We start from the raw sequence: 14,217 nt of genomic DNA on the forward strand, positions 1-14,217 counted from the left end.
AGGTGCAGAGAATCCTCCAGCAAGTGACCTGTGCCCCTCATTGAAGAGGAAGGCAAAAACCCCCCATGGCCTCTGCCAATCTGCCCTGGAGGAAAATTCCTTCCTGACCCCAAATATGGCAATTAGCTAAACCCTGAGCATGTGGGCAAGACTCACCAGCCAGACACCCAGGAAATAATTCTCTGTAGTAACTCAGATCCCGCCCAATTTAACATCTCATCACAGGGTATTGGGCATATTTACCGCTAATAGTCAAAGATCAATTAATTGCCAAATTTAGGTTATCCCATCATACATCCCCTCCATAAACTTATCAAACTCAGTCTTGAAGCCAGATATGTCTTTTGTCCCTACTGCATCCCCTGTTCCAGAACTTCACTCCTTTGATGGTTAGAAACCTTCATCTAATATCAAGTCTAAACTTCCTGATGGCCAGTTTATATCCATTTGTTCTTGTGTCCACATTGGTATTGAGCGTAAATAATTCCTCTCCCTCTCTGGTATTTATCCCTCTGATATATTTATAGAGAGCAATCATATCTCCCCTCAGCCTTCTTTTAGTTAGACTAAACAAACCAAACTCTTTGAGTCTCCTTTCATAAGACAGGTTTTCCATTCCTCAGATCATCCTAGTAGCCCTTCTCTGTACCTGTTCCAGTTTGAATTCATCCTTCTTAAACATGGGAGACCAGAACTACACGCAGTATTCCAGATGAGGTCTCACCATTGCCTTGTATAATGGTACTAACACCTCTTTATCTCTACTGGAAATACCTCGCCTGATGCATCCCAAGACCGCATTAGCTTTTTATACAGCCATATCACATTGGTGGCTCATAGTCATCCTGTGATCAACCAATACTCTCCTCCTCTGTTACTTCCAACTGATGCGTCCCCAGCTTATAACAAAAATTCTTGTTATTAATCCCTAAACCTTGCACTTTTCACTATTAAATTTCATCCTATTACTATTACTCCAGTTTGCAAGGTCATCCAGATCTTCCTGTATGATATCCTGGTCCTTCTCTGTATTGGCAATACCTCCTAACTTTGTGTCACCCACAAACTTTATTAGCACACTCCCACTTTTTGTGCCAAGGTCAGTAATAAAAAGTTTAGATAAAATTAGTCCCAAAACCAATCCCTGAGGAACTCCACTAGTAACCTCCCTCCAGCCTGACAGTTAACGTTTCAGTATGACCCATTGTAATCTCCCCTTTAACCAGTTCCTTATCCACCTTTCAATTTTCATATTGACCCCCATCTTTTCCAATTTAACTAATAATTCCCAATGTGGAACTGTATCAAATGCCTTACTGAAGGTACTCCAGTCATGACTACTAATCTACCATGTTTCTGTTATCCCTATAATATCTGGTTTCACTTCCTGCACCAGTAATTCTAGTTCCTCCATTTTGTTACCTAGGCTCCTCACATTGGTGTACAAACATCTTAATTTTTGCTGTTTGGCTTTGCTCACATTCTTTACTCAATTAGGCACAGACATTCTACTGCCAGTATCACCTGTTCCCTCTGGCTGCAAGTCCTCTCGATTCCAATTCTCCTTTGCAATCCTCTGCAACCCATCCTGTGTCCTCCTGGGGCTCATATGTGGTGGTGTTATCTCCATTTACTCTTCTCCTCTTCCTATAGAACTAGTTGCTCTTCTCTTCTTCCTTGCCCTCCCACCTTCAGTGACCACCTGCTGAGCTCCTTCTTCATTTTCCAGATCCGCTAACCTGTTCCTGAGCTCTATTTCTCCTTCACCAGCCTGTCTTTTCCTCTGCCTGGTTCTTTGAGTCACATGCTTCCACTGTCCACTTTCCTCACCCAGCAGTCTCCCCTCAGAGTTCTTTGGTCCTGCTTCCATCTGCAAGTCTGAGCTTTTCTCTTCAGCCTCCTCATGTCTTTGCTCCATTATCTGCTTGAACCCCCTTCTAATCTCAACCAGAGTTTCCACCTGCATCTCCAATCCTTGGATCTTTTCTTCCATCAGGTCTATCAGGCGACAATTCATGAAAATGAAACTCTTTTCAGGTATCCCCTCCAGGATCATGTACATACCGCAGCTTCCACATCCAATCATCTTCATTGTGTCTTCCCAGCACACTGCCCCTTCCAGCCTCTACAAATGTCTTCTCCTCCAACAGAACTCCCACTCAAACTCCCCTGTTTACAGCTATATTGGGTGCTTAAAACTAATACAGTAACACACTAGCTATTTCAATTATTTATATTTACTATAGAGTATACTATACTGTAGAGTAATTAGCTATTATGTATAATTATTATTATCTGTACACATACTCTATATGTGTGTGTGTGTGTGTGTGTGTGTATGTATTTGTATGTGTGTATATACACACACACACACACACAGACACCTATATGTATATATACACCTACACCATATATTTACACATGTAGGCGTGTACACCTATGTAGGGTATGTGTGTTTTGGGGGTTTTTTTATATAACTTATAAAGGAGCAAAACAAATTATCTCTCCAACATATGTATGTATATATAAATATGGTATGGAAGTGATATCCATCTGATAAAAAAATATATATATTATAACTGGGTGATACATTTGTTTACTGTGCACCTGACGGTGCACCACAATCTCATTTATCCTCTACCCAGTAATCCTTTGGATTTATTCCAACATTCAAATCTCTTGAGCATCTTCAAATAAACATGACTTTTAAAATGTAAACTGCCAAATAAATGTTTCCTCCTTCCCCTCTCTCCCAATGGTATACACTGCACTCCCTTCCAGCCCTAGAACAGTCTGAGATAAAGGCTTTAAAGTCAGAAGCCCCAATCTTCAAATAGTATAAATTGTCGTAGTTCCATTGACTTCAACTAACCAACAGATTACACAGGTTGAGGATCTGGCTCATGCTATATTTTGGTCTGGAAAAAGCTGTTCTACATATTTCCAGAGATGGTTATTTTATACCCAGGGAATATATGCTGATGTAATATAGAAGTTTTATCAGCATGAGCTTGGGATGAGCATATTAGGAGCAGATGCGGTTTGCTTTATCACATGTTTTGCAGAACAAGAGGAGGCAACTAGTTTTCTCCCTCATCCCCAGTTCAGGGCCCAGTCTTGCAAACCTAATTTATATTGTTAATCCCCACACAAATAGAGTTATTGAACCCCATAGAACTACTCATGTGAGTAAAAACTAGCCAGTGAGGGAGAGTTTGCAGAATTAAGGGCCAGGCAGTGTTCACTGGACCCTAAGTTTAAAATTGTATTTTATTAGATGGCCTTGCATGCCTTATAAATAATACTTAGTTGATAAATTATTTTGAAATGATATACATATTTTATTAAAATGAGTTTAAAACACTAATATTTTTTCAGTAATTACAGGTTAGATAATGACTATTTATACAAGTGAAGGAATAATGTGGTAATTAGGAATAACATTTGACACATAATGAACAAATTATTAGTATCGTGAACTGTTTTCTCATCTGTTTTTTACATTGCTCTTGTATGCTGCTGTCTACATCTCATAAAGAATGGTAGACAGTGATTATAAAATATAGTGAGTTTTAGATACTTCTTTTTCTCCATTGCTTGGCTGAAATAGCAACAATCATTCTGAAGTTTAGCCTGAAAACCATCTTTCTTCTGGTTTACTCCTGACATGCTGAGTATAGGTATTAAAAAAATACACCTCTACCTCCATATAACGCTGTCCTCGGGAGCCAAAAAATCTTACCGTGTTATAGATGAAACCGCGTTATATCGAATTTGCTTTGATCTGCCAGAGTGCGCAGCCCCGCTCCCACCCCCGGAGCATTGCTTTACCACATTATATCAGAATACGTGTTATATCGGGACGCGTTATATCGAGGTAGAGATGTATTTTGTGAGAGCATTCTTGAGAGCATTGATAAAAGGAGATCCAGCTGGTTTTTTTTATATCTAGTTTTATGTGTGTTTCTTTGTAGCTTCATGGCATGACCATGCCAATGTAGTTTAGCAGTTTAAATATATGACAGGGAGCCAGAAATAGCTGAGTTTTAACCCTGTTCTGCCAGCCACTAACTGTCTCCTTAGGCAAGCCACTCGTAACTCCTCTTGTCTGTAAAAGGGAGATAATAACACTTGCCTATTTGCCCTGACAGGGATGTTTGGAGGATTAATTATTTAATGGGTATGAAGTTCTAGTTAATAGCCAAGCATTGTTAATATGTTTGCAGCCAATTAGAATGCTCGATCTAAGCAGCATAATGTTTTAGAACATCAAAATGTAAGTTTAGCAACAGGCTTGTAATATTAGAACAACTCATTAATTCACATTTTACAGAGCACTGTAACAGGATATTAATACTCCATTCTGTGTCTGATGGGGAAAGACTAGTACCCACATTCATTGTGCAGTCACATTATTGCAGGTGCTTGCCCTTGTTATACAGATTTCTGGGTAGCCTGGCCTTTAAGGGAATGTGACTGTGCTCCCATCTGAAGGGAATTAGGGTAGGATCCATGAAAGTGCTTAAATGCCTAAACCCACAAGCTAAGCACCTAAGTGTCAGGTTTAGGCTCTTAAGAAAACAATTTTGGTTCCACTGCAATCCACAAAACTTCTGTGGAACCTTAATTTTTTTCAGAGCAAAAGTTTCCTAGATGCCTATGTTTCTGCCTATGGGAATGCACATTGCTGCCTCTCTCTAGGCATTTGGACACCTATCCCATGCCTAAGCCTCAGAGTAATTCATGAACTGGGGGAAGGTAGGTGTTCACTGCCCAAGTCTTCCGGGGTCATGATCCGCTGGGTCAATCCCATTCCAAATTTTGGCCAGAGGAGGAGGTGATGGTGCCAACCTTATAACTTTTATCTCAGTGGGTTGGAGCACTTGCCTGGGATGTGGGAGAGCCAGGTTCAATTTCCCCCTCTCTGCTAGGGTGAGAGACTATTTGAACAGGGGTCTCCACCTGCCAGGAGAGTGTTCTAACCACTGAGCTGTATTCTGGTGTGGGGCTCCCTCTGTTTCTCCTGGTGAAGCTGTTGAACTCTGGATAAATAATGAAAGAATGGTCAGGAAAAGGGAAGAGAACCTCCCAGGTAGGTGTCCTAACCACTAGACTACAGAGTCATAGTCATTCTTTCTCTGTCTTTCTTGCCCCTCTCCCCCCAAGACTATTCCAGTGTGGATAAATAATTGAAAAGTCATTGTTCCCATTTCCCTTGCCAGCATAACAGTTCTTGTTTTAGCTCTGGTCATCTACACAGACTGTGCACGAACAGTCTTTCTTCTGGGTGGTCTGGAAGTGTTTCCATCCAGTGAGAAGAGATCAGAGCTGTTGAGCAGAACTGCCTGATGCTCAGAGCCCGTGAAGAGATGAGAAAGATGAACCTCAGGTGCACTTAAAGTCTGAACAGGGTCTATTGAGCACAGCAGCTAGGGCTGCTGAGAAGTGCCACTGTAGAGACCTGATGAAACAGCCAAGACATATCTATATCTAGATATATATATAGATTAGAGCTGTCAAGCGATTAAAAAATTAATTGTGATTAATTGCACTGTTAAACAATAATAGAATACCATTTATTTAAATATTTTTTGATGTTTTCTACATTTTCAAATATATTGATTTCAATTAAAACAGAATACAAAGTGTACAGTGCTCACTTTATATTTTTATTACAAATATTTGCACTATAAAAAACAAAATAAATTTTATTTTTCAATTCACCTAATACAAGTACTACAGTACAATCTCTTTGTCATTAAAGTTGAACTTACAAATGTAGAATTATGTACAACAAATAACTGCATTCAAAAATAAAACATAAAACTTTAGATCCTACAAGTCCAATCAGTCCTATTTCTTGTTCAGCCAATCGCTAAGAGAAACTAGTTTGTAAACAAGAAGGAGGCAGCATTATCTCTTGTAAATGTAAACAATGTCACTTGAAAGTGAGAACAGGCATTCACCTGGCACTGTTGTAGCTGGTGTTGCAAGATATTTACATGCCAGATGTGCTAAAGTTTTGTATGTCCCTTCATGCTTCAACCACCATTCAAGAAGACATGCGTCCATGCTGATGACAGGTTGTGCTTGACAGCGATCCAAAGCAGTGTGAACCAACACATGTTCATTTTTATCATCTGAGTCAGATGCCACCAGCAGAAGGTTGATCTTTTGGGGGGGTGTGTTTTGGGTTCTGTAGTTTCTGCATCCGAGTGTTGGTCTTCAGCTAAAGTGTTCTTGAAACGAACATGTGCAGGGTCATAATCCGAGACTGCTATAACATGAAATATATAGCAGAATGCAGGTAAAACAGCTGAGACATACAATTCTCCCTTAAGTTCATTCACAAATTTCATTAATGCATTATTTTTTTAACAAGCATCATCAGTATGGAAATGTGTCCTCTGGAATGGGTTGTTGAAGTATGAAGGGGCATACGATTGTTTAGCATATCTTGCACGTAAATATCTTGAAATGCCTGCTACAAAAGTACCATGCAAGTGCCTGTTCTCACTATCAGGTGACATTGTAAATAAGCAGGCAGCATTACCTCCCATAAATGTAAACAAATTTGTTTGTCGTAGCATTTGGCTGAACAAGTTGGACTGAGTGGACTTTTAGGCTCTAAAGTTTTATAGTGTTTTGTTTTTGAATGCAGTTATGTAACAAAAAAAAAAAATTACATTTGTAAATTTCACTTTCACCATAAAGGATCGCACTACAAGAGTTGTATGAGGTGAATTGAAAAATACTATTTATTTTATCGCTTTTACAGTGCAAATATTTGGAATAAAAATAATACAAAGTATTATTCACTGTACACTTTGTATTCTGTGTTGTAATTGAAACCAATATATTTGAAAATGTAGAAAAACATCCAAAAATATTTACTACATTTCAATTGGTATTCTATTGTTTAGCAGCGTGATTAAAACTGAACAATCACAATTAATGTTTTTGAGTTAATGGCGTGAGTTAAGTGTGATTAATCAACAGCCCTAATATAGATAGACAGATTCATATATGTATAGAAATATATGTATGTGTGTGTGTGTACGTCTAGGTGTAAGGCCAAAAAAAGACATGATGTTAGGGGTGGGAACATCAAAGGGATTTGTTGGACTTGGATGGGAGATCAGGTGTTTAATCAATTGTACATGGGTTGACAAAAAAAAAAAAAACCACTGATAGACTTATGAGTATCTCATATTGTGTTTCTATACATACATGTGGAGTAATTACATGTTTGAGTTATATTGACAAATAAGCTCTGACCTAAATAAAGATCAAGCCTTAGACTCAGTGACAAGGCCGTGATACTGCTGCTGTGTCAAATACAGAGTGCAGGGCTGGATATTGCCAAGTGTTGTTGTGAAGGGTCATGTGACACATGAGGAGAATGAAAGGGAAAGCAAATAATATGTGATAACCACATTTCTTTTAAGCAAATTGTTTTAGTGAGCATAGAGTACATGTGGTACAATTGGAACATAAAAAGAACAGGAGTACTTGTGGCACCTTAGAGACTAACAAATTTATTAGAGCATAAGCTTTCGTGGACTACAGCCGCTTATGCTCTAATAAATTTGTTAGTCTCTAAGGTGCCACAAGTACTCCTGTTCTTTTTGCGGATACAGACTAACACGGCTGCTACTCTGAAACCGGAACATATGATCTCATAAATTACACTTTACTTTTGGACAACTGTCTGAGATGGCGCAACACAGGATGGGCACTAACCAAAGTAGATAAAGTAACTGGAGGGAAACTCAGAGTAACAGGCAGAGTAGCAGCCTAAAATTTTTGACCATTTTTTTTACAGTGGTATTTTTATTTGTGCACTGCTCAAAAAAGATCCCATATCATTAAGTGTGTGGTGATAACAGACATCTTCTCAATGGCTGTATGCTACAGAAGTATAATAAATGAATCATTCAAAGGTGTGAAGGTATAAAATTAATCAATCAAAAGGTGTGATACTTATGAACGTAATGCAAAGCTATTTTTCTTTTATGTCTCATGTAAATGATCTATAAACATTTCTTTTAAACAAAATATGCACTTTCTTCTTCCATTTAATCTGCTCAAATGTGCCTCAGTAACATGTGCCTCAGTGACATTCCCCCTTTGGTTCAGATTCTGTTACCTTTAGTTTGAGAGTACCCGACTCAATAATTTATGCCATTATGAGTAAATATGCCAGAATCTCATCCTTAACTTGCTTGTGTTCTACTAGGGATTGCTTAATCTAGCTCTTACTCTGTTTTGAACAGTTTCTTATAACCAAGGTATCTGAGCACCGGAGCACTGTTCTATAGTGTCTTATGTAATGTGACTAATGTCTGTCATATGTGGATCATTCTTTCCCTCATCCTAATGTTTTATTTTGGTAGGGTTCTTTTTGTTATTCATTTAAAAATGTTTTTATATGTACATGTTTTTAAGTGTTTGTCAGCGAAAACTAGGTTGAAGAAGTGCAGCATGCACTTCGCATGGAAGGCAGTGAGGTCTGTGATGGTCCTTAGTATGAATTCAATTTTGTGAAAAACTTCAAGGCTTCAGAATTCGGTTTTGTAGAATAAAAATGAGACCTTTCAAAAACATGCATGAATAGATGTGTGAGACATAAACCCCTGAATAGCCAAAAGCCCAGGAGTTAGGGGGAGATCTAGGTTCAAGTTCCTGCTCTGAATCAAGCCTCTCTCCTATCCCAACTGAGTGCTCTAACCACCAGACAATTGGCTATTTTGGGGTTATGGTGGGATCTATCTTTCTTTGGCTTTGACCAGTTATTCCATCCAGGACCAGACAAAACTTCCCTATGAAAGTTTAATTGAAACTGATATGTTTTCACAAAAAAGTTTGGTTTTGATCATTGGCATTTTCTGACTGAAAAAACACTTAATCAAAAAATTCCCAGTCAGCTCTAGTCCTTAGTTTCTATGGGATTTTGTTCCAGAATATGGGACTTATCCTTAAGAAAGCTCTCTCTCTTGCACAGATGAACTTTACCTTTACTATGGAAAACTCCATTGTGCCTGGAGAGTGGAGTTGTTGACCAGGGTCTTCATAGGCTCTGATTTCCCCTCTACCTGGGGGGTGCTCGCCTGCCCTGTCCAGGCTCCGCCTCCACTCAATCCCTCTCCCTAAGCCCCTGCCCTGCCTCTTCCCTGCCTTTTTCCTTCCCCTCCCCCTGAGTGTGCCCCATCCCCTCCCTCCCGGAGCTGACCTGCACACCATGAAACAGCTGTCTGTGGCAGGCGGGAGGCGCTGGGAGGGTGGGGAAGGAGTAATCAGCAGGGCTGCCGGTGGGGGAGAGGCACTGGGGGGTGGGCGGGAGCTTGACTGGTGATGGGTGCTAAGCACCTGCTAATTTTTCTCCATGGGTGCTCCAGCCCTGGAGCACCCACAAAGTTGGCGCCTATGATGGTCTTCATCCCAGAGGTTTAGTTGATCTTTTAGATATGCTGGGCCTAGGTCACTGAATGACTTAGAAAGGATGAACACTATAGTCTATGTGAAGTCAGTGCAGAGAGTGGAGGACAGGTTTGATGTGCTTGCAATAACCCATGTTGCTGCAGAGTTTTGACTGATGATTTACTACCCAGGTATATTGTGTTGTTTTAGTCCAGATAGGAGATTGATGTAGATGTTTACAGCCAAAGCCTGATTGTTGTCCATCAGGCAAAGTCTCCTAGCTAACTGGAGATGACAGAAAGTGATAATTACAGATGCTGCTATGTGCAAGTTTAGCATCAGCAAGGAATTGAGAAGCACTCCTAAACTATGGACTGAATTGACCAACTGTGGCTGTGCACATTCAATCCAAGGATACTGCATTGTGGCTGTAGATTCCTCAAAGTGCTTTCTTCTGTCCACCAATGTCACTTCTTTCTTTCTCAGGTTCAGTTTCAGCCAGCTGTTCTTCATCCATGAGCTGATTTCATCCAAACACTAAGCTATATTGGCGGTAATAGTAAAAGATAAATCCACTTATGTGTTATCTGCATGGAAAGCTTTCCAGTTAGTGGCAATAAATTTTCTCGGAAACAACAAGGCAGACAACTACAGCTTGTTGGTGGAAAACCTCCTCAAGGCATACAAAAGCCTTGGTGGTAACATGTCACTAAAGATGCATTTTTTGCACTCTCATCTAGATTTTTTTCCACCGAACTGCGGAGCAGTGAGCGACGAGCACGGTGAGCAATTTCACCAGGAGATTGCAACAATGGAGAAACGCTATCAGGGCAAATGGAGCCCATCAATGCTTGCAGACTATTGCTGAACAGTGACAAGAGATGCTCCATTTAATGAATACAAGAGACAAGCCAAGAAGCGTCGAGTAGACACTGAATAGGACTAAACTATGTACATAATAGTTTTTTGCCTTTTGTTTCATAATACATTTTATTTATATAACCCTTTTGCTGATTTTTAAAGTGTTACATAAACAGGACAGGTGAAATATCATGTAAAGCAACCATAAACACATGAAAAGACCTAGCTTTACAATTTATGATTAAAACTCTACTATCTACACAATAGACATAGACATAAAATGTAAAAACTTAAATATCTTAGAAACAGTAGCCAAACAGTTGTTTTAATTGTCATATTTGAATTCAGCACATCAAAATACATAATAAATAGCACATTTTATCTCTGAAGCAGACGACTTCTCAAAAATTGTACACCAGTGTTATAGCTATAGTTTCTTATTAACCTATCACTATAACGCATTCCCCCAAACATGTATAAATAATATATTAATTAAACAACAAGATATATTATACTGTTATTATCTGCTTACTAACTGACATTTATGTCTGTAATAGGCTTATAAATTATTTATAAACACACTGGAAAGTGAATGTGATTTTAAAATCATAATCAGAATATACTCTACACTTACTATGGATTAAATGATTGTGACTACTAAAATAAATGGAACAACATTAATGTTTACTATCTGTTAATTAAATAGCATTTATCAGTGTTCATAAACTGAGTAACGCTCATTTTAAAAAATGACATATGTTCATTTGCAGTAATTACTTTCCTAATGTTTGTAACAATGTAAGCACACAGAGCGTTACACCAGATATTTTATGTCCTCTCAAAGCATTCTAGGGTAAAGTTCCCTTAAAAATAACAATATTTCAAATAAGAAATGACATTAGAATATTAGAAATATATTGAAACTTTCTATAATAAAATATGCAACATGTATACATATTTTGCAGTATTACTTTAAAATCCCTCTTCTTGTGTTGCTAAGAGTCTGCTGAGCATTAACCAGATGTTTCCTTTTCACATTATAGCACAGTAATTTTTCAAGTGGCTTCCTAGCACAGATGTTTCCATGTTTGTATACACCTTTTTTTTTTTTTTTTTTGGCTAAAACTTTTTTTCTGTATAAACAGCAGAATGCATTGCTGATGTCCTTTTGATCAAAAGAGAGACTGACATTGGTTCTCTATTCAGGCTTTTCTTTGCTTCCTCCTCTGACACTTTTGTTAAATTGGTAATTCCCCTCAATACAAAGCTTGCATGAGATTTAGGACTTTAGTATTTCTTTCCTTTTTCTCCGGGCAAGGTAAGTGAAACCATTCTACCAGTGGCCCCAATCAGGCGAATACTTAAGCATGTGGTTTAAAGTTAAGCACGTATTTAAGTTCCATTGAAGTCAATGTATCTTGCATATACTTAAACAATATTTATTTCAATAGGCAAGGACTTAAGCACATGCTTAATGGTTTCCTGAATCAGGGACTGGCTGCCCTTTTATTATGTATCTGTGGATTGCTTCTCTTCCTTAACTCAGTTACATAAAACATGTCTGTCTCCTGCCTTGGCTTCCAAAAGATGAACTATATTGAAGTACAGGAAAAGCTGTTATCCTGCACTTTATCAACCGGAAAGCTCTATTAACCAGCATTTCTGATATCTCCCAATACAAATCTTCAATCTAGTAACCAGGACTAGTATATTGCCCAGGAGGTTCTGCAATTGCACATTCTGCACTCTGCTTTTATGCAAAAGAGGCAGAAGCAAGTAAGAAAGCTGATATCAGGGATTTATTAAAAAAAAAAAACAGTTTCCAGGGTGTGTCATAGGATCATTACAGATTCAGCACAATCTCCTACACCTTCTACATCTACAATGATAATTGATGTTGATGATGATGACCCTGATGCACTTCAAGATCCTGAAGTGCCTTCTGAATCATCAAAGAAAGATTAAATTATGTTCAGTATCATTTTAGTGTTAAGTGTATTTTTACTGATATGGGTGTATGCTACGTGCTGCCCATAGTGATACGTAGGCTATGTCCTCACTACGGGGGGGGGGGGGGGGAAGGGTCGATTTAAGATACGCAAATTCAGCCACGCGAATAGCGTAGCTGAATTCGACATATCGGAGCCAACCTACCCCGCTGTGAGGACGGCGGCAAATTGACCTCCGCGGCTCCCCTGTCGACGGCGCTTACTCCTACCTCCGCTGGTGGAGTAGAAGCGTCGATTCGGGGATCGATTGTCATGTCCCGACGAGACACGATAATTCGATACCCGAGAGATCGATTTCTACCCGCCGATTCAGGCAGGTAGTGTCGACCTGCCTGTAGTGTCATAAGACAATCTACTGTATAGAAAACATTACCAGTATACCCAATTCAAGAAGCCAATCTCTGTGCAGTGTAGGATTGCTACTGGATTGGTGAGTACCTGCATACTATGTTATACTTTATTCATTTTATTGTATTCTAATTTTTTGAAAACTGATATTCCATTGGTAAGTATAACTCTTAGTTAACTGGTATTTTTGATTAACCGGCACCCCACAACCCCTCAAAATGCCAGATTATAAAGCTTTTTCTGTATTTGGAACTGTGCTGTAATGATGATATGCTGATAGTGATGTTCTACCTAAAAGATTGTTATGTTTTTGAGGGGAAAATAAAATCAAAGAAAAGGCATATAAAAGAGTATGATTTAAACACCACTTATTTCTTTGAGAGATACATTGTTTGCATATAGTATGGAAAGGAAAGTGTAACAAATTTAAGAAGTTGTACTGAAAGTTGAGGGGGACTGGCTTCTGAAGTCCATGGGGCAGATCTTCAGCTGATGTTAATTGTAATAGCTCCCCAATAGAGCTGTGTTGCCAAGACATTTTTAAGAAGTAGACAGGGTTAGAGAGATGTCAGTGCAATGTTATTTCTCTTCTGCAATGGCAGCCAGCTAGCAGAGGGAACCCAAGGTAACTAAGGAGCTGTCCTGGGCTTACATAACTGATGAAATCTTGGATGCTTATAACAACAGGAAAGTCAACAGATGAAAGAAACTATGTTAGTTTTTATTCTATACCAAACAAAAAAATAAATAAATAGGTGTTTGACAAATGGAAAGAGAGACATCACTAGTGAGGGAATCCAAAGTTCTTTTGAAGAATAGAAGGTATTATAAACAATGAAAGGTGATAAACAAAAATGTAGCAGTATAACAAAATGTATGGTATCCCTTTAATATTTTTCTGTTGTATCTTGACATTTTTCAGGATCATTTAAAATATTTATTTATTTTACATCTGTTTAAATCTTGTTGTTTTATTTGATAGTTATACACAGATAGAAGAGAATATTTTGGTGGCATACGGTTGTTAGAAATTGTACCTCTCTGATTTTAAACTACTGATTCAAAAATCTCCATGTTGCATTGATTTGTTTCCTTTTTATACACAAATGGAGTGTGGGGGGGGAAGGTTTGTTATTCAGTCTTCATCAGAAAGAAATACAAGCATAATGCTGAAATGTTAAATGTTCCTTCCATCTGTATTTTAAATGAAATAAGACAATGGAATTTAGATGGAGCATTTTTTTTTACCTTCGTTGGTGTGAGCAGAGTGAACGAGAGTGGATTAGACTGATAAAGTTGTACAATGTATGGTTTTATGATCTTAAATTTCTCTTGCATGTGTAGCTAAAGTGGAAATAAATCAATGCAATTTTTTTAAAAGTACTTTTTAATGTTTTCTCTGAAGTGTAGATATGATGATGAAAATGATTTTTCTCAATTACTTCCACAGCAGCTCAATATATTTCACAAAAATTGCTTTTCAACTTTTACAAAACTGCTGAAAGACTCGGATGCAAAATATTTCCCCCCAATATATTGCACTACATCTTTATAAGGGTAAATTATACTGTAGTTTCAT

This window comes from Trachemys scripta, chromosome 1 (assembly GCF_013100865.1).
Source record: "Trachemys scripta elegans isolate TJP31775 chromosome 1, CAS_Tse_1.0, whole genome shotgun sequence".
NCBI classification, from domain to species: domain Eukaryota; kingdom Metazoa; phylum Chordata; order Testudines; family Emydidae; genus Trachemys; species Trachemys scripta.